This window comes from Schistocerca americana, chromosome 1 (genome assembly GCF_021461395.2).
Source record: "Schistocerca americana isolate TAMUIC-IGC-003095 chromosome 1, iqSchAmer2.1, whole genome shotgun sequence".
In the NCBI taxonomy this organism is placed as follows: Eukaryota; Metazoa; Arthropoda; class Insecta; order Orthoptera; family Acrididae; genus Schistocerca; species Schistocerca americana.
Window position 1 is genome coordinate 786,454,808 of NC_060119.1, and position 12,546 is coordinate 786,467,353.

Consider the following 12,546-nt stretch of genomic DNA (forward strand, 5'->3'; position numbering starts at 1 on the left):
GCTGTAATATCTTATAACGATTTTTGGGTGGAGGGCGATTACTTCATTCTTTTGGAAAAATTCAAAAATTCTTTATTTCTGTATGTTCAAAATTAAAGAATTCGCCATCAGCCCATATTTATTTAAACGACTAATATCAATCTCGTCAGCTCACAGTTCATACAACCCAGTATACACGCGAGACAGCCAGAAATGTACTTAAGTCCGACCCGAATTATTACGTGATCTACAGTCGATGCTCTGCTACAATAAATGAGTTTCACAGGCAGTCTTTTTTTTCAGTGGATTTCTAATAAAGAAACTGTTCGCCAACTATTCCATAGATGAATATGAAATATGCCAAGTGGAATTCTACAAAGGCCGAAAGTACACACGCGTTTATCTTTCCAACTTAACACTTCACAAAGCTCAAATTTCCACAATCTGTCCGTAAATGCAACTGCTTTCACGACAATACCATCCGGACGTGAAATACCAGTAACTTCTTCATTTTACTCATAACGTAGACGGACACGTCCAACATGACCTGTATGTCCGATAGCTAACCAACAACTCCGACGTGACTACCGTTCCTTCCAGGGGCTATAACTACTTGATAGAGCGCAGGAAATGCTTAACTCTGATTAGTTGTTCAAAATGACCAGCCAATTAAAACAATCCTTCGAGTTCTATCTCGCGCCAAAACTGCCCTACACTAATCAATATTCACATATGCATTTACGTCACTTCATCATGCAAATCTTAATAAAATTTTTAACAAAACCGAACGAAAGGAAAAATAATCCTGAAATGACTAGAAAATCATTACTCTGCAAGTGTCTATTCTGGCTGCCTTCTTACAAAAGCAAGTACCCCTGGACATTAACGTCATCAGAAAGGAAGGGAAATTACAGCTTTCATTGCAACTACTTGCTTCCCACTTTCCCATGACATAGTTACATAATGTTTAACATAAAATGTCCCACATACACACTCTCACTCACTTTCATTTATTCACACAACAAAACAAATAGTTATTAAATAAATATTAATCCTTTCTGAATTCTGTATTGTAAAAATGAAAAATAGTGAACTTTTTAATTACAAAAATCTAAATAAATTATTCTGCCATTTAGCGAACTTCAGTGTCGGTTTTTGGTGTTTTAGGTAATTGTCTCTAAATCTGAAAGTATCTCAGCTATATACACTCCTGGAAATGGAAAAAAGAACACATTGACACCGGTGTGTCAGACCCACCATACTTGCTCCGGACACTGCGAGAGGGCTGTACAAGCAATGATCACACGCACGGCACAGCGGACTCACCAGGAACCGCGGTGTTGGCCGTCGAATGGCGCTAGCTGCGCAGCATTTGTGCACCGCCGCCGTCAGTGTCAGCCAGTTTGCCGTGGCATACGGAGCTCCATCGCAGTCTTTAACACTGGTAGCATGCCGCGACAGCGTGGACGTGAACCGTATGTGCAGTTGACGGACTTTGAGCGAGGGCGTATAGTGGGCATGCGGGAGGCCGGGTGGACGTACCGCCGAATTGCTCAACACTTGGGGCGTGAGGTCTCCACAGTACATCGATGTTGTCGCCAGTGGTCGGCGGAAGGCGCACGTGCCCGTCGACCTGGGACCGGACCGCAGCGACGCACGGATGCACGCCAAGACCGTAGGATCCTACGCAGTGCCGTAGGGGACCGCACGGCCACTTCCCAGCAAATTAGGGACACTGTTGCTCCTGGGGTATCGGCGAGGACCATTCGCAACCGTCTCCATGAAGCTGGGCTACGGTCCCGCACACCGTTAGGCCGTCTTCCGCTCACGCCCCAACATCGTGCAGCCCGCCTCCAGTGGTGTCGCGACAGGCGTGAATGGAGGGACGAATGGAGACGTGTTGTCTTCAGCGATGAGAGTCGCTTCTGCCTTGGTGCCAATGATGGTCGTATGCGTGTTTGGCGCCGTGCAGGTGAGCGCCACAATCAGGACTGCATACGACCGAGGCACACAGGGCCAACACCCGGCATCATGGTGTGGGGAGCGATCTCCTACACTGGCCGTACACCACTGGTGATCGTCGAGGGGACACTGAATAGTGCACGGTACATCCAAACCGTCATCGAACCCATCGTTCTACCATTCCTAGACCGGCAAGGGAACTTGCTGTTCCAACAGGACAATGCACGTCCGCATGTATCCCGTGCCACCCAACGTGCTCTAGAAGGTGTAAGTCAACTACCCTGGCCAGCAAGATCTCCGGATCTGTCCCCCATTGAGCATGTTTGGGACTGGATGAAGCGTCGTCTCACGCGGTCTGCACGTCCAGCACGAACGCTGGTCCAACTGAGGCGCCAGGTGGAAATGGCATGGCAAGCCGTTCCACAGGACTACATCCAGCATCTCTACGATCGTCTCCATGGGAGAATAGCAGCCTGCATTGCTGCGAAAGGTGGATATACACTGTACTAGTGCCGACATTGTGCATGCTCTGTTGCCTGTGTCTATGTGCCTGTGGTTCTGTCAGTGTGATCATGTGATGTATCTGACCCCAGGAATGTGTCAATAAAGTTTCCCCTTCCTGGGACAATGAATTCACGGTGTTCTTATTTCAATTTCCAGGAGTGTAGTTGAGATTTTAATAACAAATTGCTGTATATTGACTTTTAACAAAACTGAATAATACTTAATACTGTTTATTTAGATTCTTAGGGGCTTGAATATTCTGTCGCTCGAACTTTACAAGTTGCGCTTCCCACGGCTAGGCGAGCGACAGGTGTGAGTGGGTCACGTTAAGATACCAGCGGCTGTATATTGCCACTGCCATCGGCCCCAAAGCTACGAGTCCGTACTTCAAAGTAGCTTACTGCAATAAAATGCTATTGCGTATTGACTCGCGACATTACACAGTGAAAGCCCCATAAAAATCCATCTAGTAGTTTTGGGGATTAGCCTGTTCACACACACAGATAAAAAAAATATTAGTAAAACTTTAAATCAGAATATCTTTTTTGTGACCCGATTTTGATGAACTAAAGTCTCTACAGTGCCACAAACTCTGCTCAAATTACCTGCAGAAACCCCATCGTCTCATAGTTTTGGAGATTAGTGTGTTCAAAGACAGACAGACAGGGTGATTTTACAGATTTATTATTAGTATATACAGAAGTGATCTCACAGACGGGATGAGCAACAATTTACAGCTGTTTGACAAAGGAGATGCCACATAGGATACTAATATGACCAATTCTTGACTACTGTTCTAGTATTTGGGATCCCCATGAGGTCGGATTGAAGGGAGGCATCAAAGCAATTCAGAGTTATGTTACTACATTTGTTATCGTTAGGTTCAGTCAGCGTCTAAGTATATGGAGATTCTTTGGAAACACCTGGATGGAAAACGAAGCTCTTTTCACGAGGCACTTTACAGAGATTTAGAAAACCGGGATTTGAAGATTACTGCAGAGCAATTCTACTGTCACCAACGAACATTTTGCATTAAGAATCATAAAGATGTGAAAAACGGTGGCTTGTACGAGGGCTTTTATAAAGTTTTTTCCCCCGTTGCTCTATCTGTGAGTCAACGTGAAAGGAAATGAACAGTCATGTTACATGGTACCCTCCGTCATGAACTGAACAGTGACTTGTGGAGTGTGTATAGACTTAGATGGCAAGGATAGGTTGCAATCCTGTCTCGCTTCCTTCTCAACTATTACATTCCTTTTAAGTCTTGACTCAGAACTGCAACCTCGTTTCTGTGCAAGCAGAAGATGACATTTCACTCGCTATTTCTCATACCAGGCAGCTTCAGAGTCAGTATTTTCCATACGTGACTTATAATTGATGGTTTGCAATATTCACATCGGTCACTGCCAGCCTTATTTGGTCTTCTTCAAGTCTGAGGGTATTTTGTTTAGCTCACATTGCCTGCAAACCAAGGAAAACAGTTTTGTCACACTAGGTCCACCCAAGGGTCTTAATAATTCTGAGAAAACGTCTACTCCAGACACCTTTTTTTCAACTTACGTAATTCAGGGCTGTATTTTGATGGACCAGTATCGTTCACCTATTCTTTTTTTCTTTATTTTTCGTTATTGTGTCCTACAGGGTGTAAACGAGGACATAGAAAAAAATTCCCGGTTAAAAATACACTTTCTCCCGGATGAAAACACACTTTTCCGTGTTATTAAGTAACAGTATATTTTCCATCGGAATTGTAAGATGTATCATTCCTTTGAATGGTTGTTTTTATACACAGGCTTAGAATAAGAAAACGAAACTCAGGGAAGAAAACCCCTTTTGGAAAGATTTTTGATGTGCAGCAACTTGTACGCTGCATATTTTTGTATTATGAAAGTATAAACTCGAATTCCACAAAACACCGCATGTTACTTTCCGAACCATTGTAATTGCGCTGCGCTTTCGCAAGCCACTCATAGCTCATCTCACGTGATCCCGCCAACCGATGACAACGGATATTCAGACCACAGTACACGTGATGTCGTCAGATAATAGTAACATCAGTGTTAAGTAGCGCGGATACACAAACTGGAAAGGTAATGTTTTTAATTAATATACGTTGTGTAGCTACAAGAAAAGCAAAGCTTTCACATATAATATTGGTCTCTGAGGCTGCAAGAGAAGCTAAGCTTTCACAAGTAATATTGATCTTTTTTGCGCGTGTTACACTTTAAGATATATCACACAAATGTGCCAGTAAAATTTTTAGCCGAGTCCAGTGACTTGTCCTCAAAGTTTTCCACAAATAAATTAGCTACCGCAGAAGAGAGAGAGCTTCCCGTAGCACTACATCAATTTGCTCATGATAACGACATGAATGTCTGGGCAAAAAATATTTCTAAATGGCTCGTCATCTGCGGTAGTTTTCTCGCTTCCCGCGCCCGGGTTCGATTCCCGACGGGGTCAGGGATTTTCTCTGCCTCGTGATGACTGGGTGTTGTGTGATGTTCTACGTTCTAGGGGACTGATGACCATAGATGTTAAGTCCCATAGTTCTCAGAGCCATTTGAACCATTATTTGGCTCGTCATCAAACGCTCTGTGATTTAAGAAGTACATTTTGTCGCACATAGTTCAACTAGCGTAAAAGGAAATTTACCTTGAAAGTAACGCTTTTCAAACCATCATTCGCAATATTTTCCCGCGACCTGTTAGAAATAGGTTCGTTTCAGTAGTTGTCAGAGCGCGCCAGATGACAGGTGCCGCCGCGCTTTGGCAGCTACTGCGGCGCAGAAAGCCCGTATGTTCGCACGTGTAAAACATTAAAAGATGTTACATTATGTCATAAAAGAAAAAAGACGTAAGAGGATACTCCAAGAGCATCGGAATTTCGTGAATCATACTAAAATGGCACATTTAAAATGCATACTTAAAGAGCACATTCGTAGGCCCAGATTCCCAATGAAGTAGGCCTCGATCTGATACTAAGCTTTTCAGTGTGCGTTCCGGGATGTTAATTTCCTTGGAGTACCTGTACTGTATTAACTCATTTTTGATTCTATATTATGGTATAATGCCATACGTGCTAGAAGATGAAAACGTACACTTGAAATGCAGCGAGCTGTTGAAATTAGCCAAGAGTGAGGACCTAAACACTTTGTTTCAAATACATTGACTGCCTCAGCGTAAAAGATTAATAAACACCAAATTTCTTTAGCAGACCGACGAAAATAACTTAATTGTTCTACAAGGCGATTAATGCATGACTGTCAGAAAAGTGGAAATAAAACAAAATCTGAAACTAATAACGTATATTAGCCTTCCGTTGTTGTCTTTTAATTCACTTGATGGCTCCCGGCCACAGAAATCAGTTTTGTTTTCATTTGACGTGAGAGCAGTAAACGAAGAGGAAACAGCAAACTTACTAAAGCGTAAACACGGGTCACGTGGAGACTATACACTTACCCACTACAACTCTGCTCTGCGCATCAGCCCCGGATCTACGATAATTCCGAACCGGGGCAATACTGCGATAATGCCCCCCCCCCCCCCTCCCACCCCACCCCAGCCCCCTCCCTCGAGGGTTCGGAATACGAAGTCAAAATTTTAAAAAAAATTAATTTTCAAAAATATGTTCATTTTGTACGCACATCTTTCTGAAGAGTCTGATACATAAAACATATATGTTCGAGGAAATGAAAGAAATGTTATTTGGTCTTAAGTGTGCCAGAGTGCAGTTCCATCCCTCTTCACACAGCATTCTTCTATCACACGTCACTGTATTCGTTTTGTGGAATTGAAAAGTGTATATTTTGTACTGGATGCCATCAAACTATAATCAGGTTTTGTAATCCGGAGAACAAGAACTCTTCAGAAAATTTGCTCTTTATTGACTGTTAGCTAATAACTTTCTGTTTTGGGTGACAACATGCATAAAACCAGTAAAGGCAAGAGACAAACAAGACAGCACACATTTCTTCAATCCTTAGCGCCTAGCATTATTTTTTCTCTAATCTTGCTACAGCTTTACATGGCGCACTTTCCTTTCTGCGAAAGAATCTACGAGGTGCATTCAAGTTCTAAGGCCTCTGATTTTTTTTCTCCAGACTGGAAGGAGATAGAAACATGTGCATTGTTTTAAAATGAGGCCATGTTCATTGTCAATATGTCCCAGAGATGGCAGCACCGTACGGCAGATGGAATTTTACTGCCAGCGGCGAGAATGAGAACTGTTTTAAATACTTCAAATGGCGACGTTTTCCTTACTTGAACAGCGTGCAATCATTCGTTTTCTGAATTTGCGTGGTGTGAAACCAATTGAAATTCATCGACAGTTGAAGGAGACATGTGGTGATGGAGTTATGGATGTGCCAAAAGTGCGTTCGTGGGTGCGACAGTTTAATGAAGGCAGAACATCGTGTGACAACAAACTGAAACAACCTCGGGCTCGCACAAGCTGGTCTGACGACATGATCGAGAAAGTGGAGAGAATTGTTTTGGGGGATCGCCGAATGACTGTTGAACAGATCGCCTCCAGAGTTGGCATTTCTGTGGGTTCTGTGCACACAATCCTGCATGACGACCTGAAAATGCGAAAAGTATCATCCAGGTGGGTGCCACGAATGCTGACGGACGACTACATGGCTGCCCGTGAGGCATGTTGCCAAGCCATGTTGAAGTGCAATGACAGCATGAATGGGACTTTCTTTTCGTCAGTTGTGACAATGGATGAGACGTGGATACCATTTTTCAATCCAGAAACAAAGCGCCAGTCAGCTCAATGGAAGCACACAGATTCACCGCCACCAAAAAAATTTCGGGTAACCGCCAGTGCTGAAAAAATGATGGTGTCCATGTTCTGGAACAGCGAGGGCGTAATCCTTACCCATTGCGTTCCAAAGGGCACTACGGTAACAGATGCATCCTACGAAAATGTTTTGAAGAACAAATTCCTTCCTGCACTGCAACAAAAAAAGTCCGGGAAGGGCTGCGCGTGTGCTGTTTCACCAAGACAACGCACCCGCACATCGAGCTAACGTTACGCAACAGTTTCTTCGTGATAACAACTCTGAAGTGATTCCTCATGCTCACTACTCACTTGACCTGGCTCCTAGTGACTTTTTCCAACAATGAAAGACACTCTCCGTGGCCGCACATTCACCAGCCGTGCTGCTATTGCCTCAGCGATGGTCAAAACAGACTCCTAAAGAAGCCTTCGCCGCTGCCATGGAATCATGGCGTCAGCGTTGTGAAAAATGTGTACGTCTGCAGGGCGATTACGTCGAGAAGTAACGCCAGTTTCATCGATTTCGGGTGAGTAGTTAACTAGAAAAAAAATCGGTGGTCTTAGAACTTGAATGCACCTCGTATTACCTCATCAAAGTTCGTCAAACGTTTTGCTACATGAAAAATCAAAATATTGTTCTCTAATACTGCGTAAGTTATTAATACAAATAGTACCCAAGACTGGTAGGGTTTCTCGATCTGATTACGTCTATTTTGTCACTGTCTGCTAGATAAAACAAAATAGGCCTTTCTAACACTGCAGAAGTTGAAACACATACCAAATAAACGAGACTGTTTTGGTACAAATGGTCATTTTTATAACACGACAGAATATAATTCACGAAGACCAACATAAAATGCCTACTACGTCTGTGATAAGCAAAAAGCTTCATATTAGAAAATAGTTTCACATTTCATTCATACGCTCCTGTTTCTCGAGCATGAGATCGAAAAGTAGTAGCATGAGATTTTTGTATAAATTTGGAGTCGTCATATTATTCCCTAATTTGTGTGATGTCCCAGTTTCTTCTCCTTCCTCGTTCTAACAATCAATCTTATCATGACTAGTTCTGAAACTATTTCAGCCTTTGTCAAAACTTATTCGCCGTGTAACTTCACTAACCCTGCCAGAATCACTGGTTTAGTTATCTGATTATTCTCCGGTTAGGTGTTGTTATGTTCGTACAAACCATTTTCCGCGCTACTTTCAGTATAGAACTTAAGCGGCTGCTAGACGGGGACTGTAAAACTGGCCCTTACTAATGTGCGCATCATTTACGATGGCGGCCGAGTTTAGGTTCGTTCTGCGCATCTGACATCACAAAACACAGTCCGCCAATGAACAGAGAACGACGTTGCCAGAGCTCGACTGCAGTGCAAGGCACAGATGAGTGTCTCCAGTTTTAGAAACGTTCAGTAATAAATCAAGTAATTGAACAAAAGCAATGTCTTGATAGCAGACTTTCTTTCATAGAAAGTTTGGAAAAAGCATTCTTTATACCAATTGCTTCATATTCTATTAATTAATTAAACCAAACAAGCAATAAGCCTCCTAATTCAGGCGACAGCAAGGGAAGGTGTTTGTATCATTCTCACTAACCGCTTTTTTCGCAATAAAGAACAGCGCTAATTGTTTATTTCCTGAATGAGATTTTCACTCTGCAGTGGAGTGTGCTCTGATATGGAACTTCCTGGCAGATTAAAACTGTGTGCCGGACCGAAAAAAAAAAGACTCGAACTCGGGACCTTTGCCTTTTGTGGGCAAGTGCTCCACCAACTGAGCTACCCAAGCACGACTCACGCCCCGTCATCACAGCTTTACTTCTGCCAGTATCTCGTCTCCCACCTTCCAAACTTTACAGAAGCTCTCCTGCGAACCTGCAGAACTAGCACTCCTAAAAGAAAGGATATTGCGGAGACACGGCTTAGCCACAGGCTGGGGGATGTTTCCAGAATGAGATTTTCACTCTGCAGCCGGCCCAGGCGGCACAATGTTTTCGATTTTTTTCAAATTGTTGCATCCTTGAGCCCTCGTTAACCAGATGTACGTCTAGCGATTGGCGGCTGACGCTACAGATAAGACTTTATTAATAATTACAGTACAGTGTTACATCACCAGTTACAGTTACATTCTCAGCAAGTACACCAAGTCCTTTCATCCATACATGTATTTTTTCATCATGACTAACTTTACGACAGGAGCGGGTATACAATGTAAAAGGCATATTACTATATACATAACTAGGTCTAGATTGGGTCTTGGCATCTATTCCACAATGCCAGGTCTTATAAGCGATGACATCTCGGTCGGCAAATGATTCCAATCCAGGTAGAGAGGCATTCTCACATCGGACGATAGCGAGAGTAAACCATCCACTTCCAGTACTCCCTGTGGCAACGTCAAGGCTGAAATTAACTCGACATCCACGGAAAAAAATCGGTCCATTCAGTATGACACTTTGTGCAGTTCCATTTGTGACAAGTTTATTCTCCAGGCTTATTATGTGTTTGTAGACTGGCATGCGATGGCGACGTTGACGATACACACGTCGACGAGGCATAGTGCTTCAATGCTGTTGCAGATATAGCTCACACCGGAATGGTTCTGCTGGTCTGCGTTGGCCGCTTTTATACTGAGCGCGTGTCCTTGACTACAGAGCCCTGATAACGGACTTAGCCGCTGCGAGGCTTATAAGACCTGGCATTGTGGAATAGATGCTGAGACCCAATCTAGCCTTGTTATGTATATAGTAATATGCCTTTTACATTGTATACCCGCTCCTGTCGTAAAGTTAATGTATGGATGAAAGGACTTGGTGTACTTGCTGAGAATGTAGCTGTAACTGTTGATGTAACCCTGTACTATAATTGTTAATAATGTCTTATCTGTAGCATCAGCCGCCAATCGCTAGACGTACATCTGGTTCGCAGGAGAGCTTCTGTAAAGTTTGGAAGGTAGGAGACGAGATACTGGCAGAGGTAAAGCTGTGAGGAGGGGGCCTGAGTCGTGCTTAGGTAGCTCAGTTGCGTGTCCCGGATGGCGCAGTGGTTAACCCACCTGACTGCTAAGCACGTAATTCCATTTTCTAATAACGGTCGGGTACACATTTTCATTTGTTGCCGGCATGGTAGCTAAGCGTGTTCGGTCAGAGAGCCGGTTGGCCTCTGTAATAAAAAAACTGAGTGGAAGGATCAACCACCGAACTTGAACAGGATGTCTTGCGACGTCCGCAACGACCAAACACAACGAACAAAAAAGTTGGTAGAGCACTTGACCGCGAAAGGCAAAGGTCTCGAGTTCGAGTCTCGGTCCGGCAGGAAGTTTGTTTATTTCCTATTGTACTTCGACAAAACGTGAGTAATTCATAGTCATACCAACAGTGTTTGTCGTTATTTTGAATGATATTTTAAAATCCTCCGGGAGATCTATTCGAATGACGAGTTGCGTTAGCGTAATGGTTAGTGTGTATGGCTGCTAAGTGAAAGGTTCAAACCTTGTTCGGTGCTTAATATTTTCTTTATTTAAAAACAATGTCGAAGTGTCTTACTTCATGAATTTTATTCGTTTGAATGTAATTTTTTGAAATTTCTAGTGGCAACTAAAATTGACCATACGGAAAGTATACGCTATGGACTTTTACCTCTCCAAAATTTCGTGCAATGGTTTACTGCATCTAATGCTGCACAATAACTGCGTTGAACATCGAAACAAAATTAAGTCATTTATGGGGGGGAAGGTATCAGTCAAGATGATGTGTAAAAATCAAATTTTTGGGCCAAACAGGTTTTGTGAAATCGAATGATAAAAGTGTGTCAAAGCAGTCGAAACACCATGGGTCTACACAGGCGAGCAGTGCAGTGATGACAAAATCGCGCACATCGCGGAATGCGGGGAGCACGTCTCTGTAGCAGCGAAAGGGTTAATGCGGCCATGGTGGCTACACTTCATAAACTGCGCCCCCCCCCCCCTAAACGTAAGTTAGCGAACTATACTATGGCGCTGCTTCTCTTGGCGCGTACAACTGGCAACGCAACAATCTCCCGCGTCTGGGTGGGCATGCGCGAACCGCCAAGATAAAAGAATGAACTATAGTGTAGCGAACTGGCCAAAAATTTTCTGACACAATTTCATTTTCCTTAATACACCGAGAAGATAACACGTAATCTTTCTTACCTGTTATTCCTGTTAGCCGTTTATTTCCACTCTGGAAGTCTGAATCTATCGATTTCCCTAGTAAGTATAACAACGCTGATCATTCGCAAACCCAATCAAGAACATAACAGACAGCGATTGGCGTTCGCTCGTTCGGCTTTACTCCGCTCAGCTCGTATAGCCCGGTCTCCTTTTGCCTGCAGGAAAGTTTATTTCTAGATGCGACGATGATTCGCCTGACAGACTTCACGTACACTATGCACGCATTCAAAAATCAAATTATGATTCATTCCGAAATCAACTTACAGTGTGTGTTCAAAAACTAACAGGGACGTGATTCAAAATCATATGAGTAATCGATAGACCAACGTGCGCTGGATGCTAGGCGTTTTGTGAAACAAGGTTTTTCCTCCTCAAGAATATGAATTTGGGACCCCTCTCTCTCCCTCATAGCTATGGGCCTGCTGCGCATGCGTGAATCTGGCAGCTTGGGCGCGGCAGTAAAATTTTTCCCGGTTGCATCTAGCAGCTTGCTGCGACTGTTTACAGCCAACAGCCACAATTCTGTGGCCAGAAGCGGAAGAAGGTACTACTCATACGCAACTCAACTGCGCATGCGCATAAGCCCGCTCGTAACTGCTAAAACGAATCTAATGTACACAGTGGTGACGTCACGCTCATCGGAGGAAATTTGTTATGAAGCATTGCTTAGTCTCCCTAAAGCCTTTGACACAATTTGATGTTGGCAAACGCTTGTATGAGCAGTTTTGTTGTATATGCACATTTCCTTTGCAATTAATGTTTTATTTTCTTTTTTTTCTCATTCACGTTTTATTGTTGCAGTATTATTCTGCAAAAGCGCGATATAGTAATATCCTTTGTTAGAGTATCGATTCTTACCGGTCAAAATTACAAAAATTTAACTGGCTAACTACCTATGGGCCCAACACAATAGGTTTAAAACAATTTGATTTACTTCTGTGTGTAAGATATCTGATGAGATTATATTCTGATATGTGGTTAACTTATTTTCATCGCCAGCCACAAGTACTAGCCAAACAACCAGCTGAATAATTCTGAAGACTCTTATGGCCTCCTCTGTGTCAAAATGGGAATTTCCAATGGAAGCAGAGGGGATAGATTACTATCAGGGACTGACAAAGTGTGATA